Here is a 2,500-nt window from a genome sequence, read left to right on the forward strand (position 1 = left end):
TTCTGCATGAGCGTTCGAGTTCCCTGGAATCCTCTAGCAGGGAGATAGGGTTTGGAACGCGAAGAGCACCGCAGTTGCGGCGGTGTCCCGATCTTCCCCTCGGACCTTGAAAATCCGGGAGAGGGCCACGTGGAGGTGTCGCGCCGGTTCGTACCCATATCCGCAGCAGGTCTCCAAGGTGAAGAGCCTCTAGTCGATAGAATAATGTAGGTAAGGGAAGTCGGCAAATTGGATCCGTAACTTCGGGATAAGGATTGGCTCTGAGGATCGGGGCGTGTCGGGCTTGGTCGGGAAGTGGGTCAGCGCTAACGTGCCGGGCCTGGGCGAGGTGAGTGCCGTAGGGGTGCCGGTAAGTGCGGGCGTTTAGCGCGGGCGTGGTCTGCTCTCGCCGTTGGTTGGCCTCGTGCTGGCCGGCGGTGCAGGATGCGCGCGCCTGCGCGGCGTTCGCGCCCCGGTGCTTCAACCTGCGTGCAGGATCCGAGCTCGGTCCCGTGCCTTGGCCTCCCACGGATCTTCCTTGCTGCGAGGCCGCGTCCGCCTTAGCGTGCTCCTCCGGGGGCGCGCGGGTGCGCGGATTCTCTTCGGCCGCCATTCAACGATCAACTCAGAACTGGCACGGACTGGGGGAATCCGACTGTCTAATTAAAACAAAGCATTGCGATGGCCCTAGCGGGTGTTGACGCAATGTGATTTCTGCCCAGTGCTCTGAATGTCAACGTGAAGAAATTCAAGCAAGCGCGGGTAAACGGCGGGAGTAACTATGACTCTCTTGGCGGGAGTAACTATGACTCTCTTAAGGTGGCCAAGTGGCGGCGGTGTGGCTGCATCCGGACTTGGCTTTTCGAAGTGCGGTCTTGATGTAGTCGTGCTGCTGCTGCGAGGTGCCTTCCTTGGGTTATAGTTACAGGGAGAGTGATGCGCAATACATGGGCCTAGCCCTCTTAGCCTCTCCTCTCCTGCGGTCTTCTCCCCTTCTCGTGGGCCCGCTGATTTTTGCAGAGTGGAAGACCGCACCAGGGGCTTGGGGGGGTTACCAGCCCCCCCTCGCATTATCCCTTTATAGTTGGGGGCAGCCGACAAGAAACAAGAGATGGTGGCCCTTCCGCTGAAGGTGCCACCCCAGCTACCCCAGCACCTATCCGGCCAACCGGCCGTAACGAAAATGCGATAGTTTGTGTAGCTCCCTTTGCTTGCAGTGAGTGCCACCGCACTTTTACCACGAAGAACGGTCTCGGGGTCCATCGCCGCCGCCAACACCCTGCGGCCGCCAACGCTGAGATCGTGACGGAGAGGCATCGCGCGAGGTGGACGGAGGAAGAAGTCCTGTCGCTCGCCAAGGCAGAGGCCGAACTGTTCCTGGAGAGGGACGCCCGGTTCTTCTTTGTAAATCAAGAACTTACCAGGATGTTCCCCGACCGAACGCTTGAGGCAATCAAGTGCCGACGGCGGCAAGCTGCCCACAAGCAGCTTGTCCGCCAATTCATGGAGGCACTTGAGATCGGTCGGGGTGAAGAGCCGGCGTCCCGCCGTGGAGCAGCGAGCTCGCTGCCTGACGCGGGCGAGGCCGCTGCGCCGCCCGTCGACGCAGCCGAGGACTTCGCGGCCGACACCACCGGGCCGCCGCCGGAGGGGCCGACTGACGCCGCCATCTGGGAGCATCTGGCGGGGCTACCTGCTTCCGCCCAGCGTTTCTCTGCCCTGGATCGAGTCATTGGTCTGGGGCGGGGCACGCCGCCCGATGTCATCCTGGGCATGCTCCCGGATGCCCTTGCGTCGGTCGGGTCCAGGGGGGAGAGGTCGATCACCAGGACACAGCGGCCGCGCCAACCATCCAAGCGGCCGCCTGCCGCCCCGCCGCTGCAGAAGCGCAAGCGGCGCCGCTGGGAATACGCGCGGACACAGGACGCCTTCCGTAGGTCGCGTGCGCGTTGCGTGCGCGGCTTGCTGGACGGCACCCTGCTGCAGCCGCCACCCGACATCCCCGGTCTGCTGGACTTCTGGGCGGACCTCTTCACGAAGAAGCCGATCTCCACCGCCGGCTTCATCCGTGACCGCCTTCTCCCGCACTCGGAGCCTGTCGCTCCTGAGTGCCTATGGGGGCCGGTCACACGTGAGGAGGTCGCTGCTGCCTTGCCGCCCAGGGGATCGGCAGCCGGGCCGGACGGCCTGACTCCAGCGGAGCTGCGGCGCCTGCCGCATGAAGTCCTGGTGAAACTCTTGAACCTCTTCCTCCTGGCCCGCGCCCTCCCCGAGCGTCTGCTTCGCGCCCGGACGTCACTTCTCCCCAAAACGGCTGCACCAACATCCCCCGCTGACTTTCGCCCCATTACGGTCTGCTCGGTGTTGGCGCGGACCTTTCACAAGGTTCTCGCGTCACGCCTGATGCGTGCATGTGCTGTGGACGAACGTCAGCGGGCATTCATCCCCCGGGATGGGATGTTGGAAAACACCTTCATCTTGGACACTGCTCTCACCGACGCAGTCCGCTCCTGTCGCTCTG

The 2,500-nt window shown here is 63.4% G+C and overlaps 1 pseudogene; it reads left to right on the top strand.

Annotated features, from left to right (window-relative positions):
* Positions 1-2,500, top strand: part of LOC124575181 — a 7,979-nt pseudogene that overhangs the window by 2,110 nt on the left and 3,369 nt on the right.

The sequence above is a fragment of the Schistocerca americana genome, unplaced genomic scaffold, assembly GCF_021461395.2.
Source record: "Schistocerca americana isolate TAMUIC-IGC-003095 unplaced genomic scaffold, iqSchAmer2.1 HiC_scaffold_228, whole genome shotgun sequence".
NCBI lineage: Eukaryota > Metazoa > Arthropoda > Insecta > Orthoptera > Acrididae > Schistocerca > Schistocerca americana.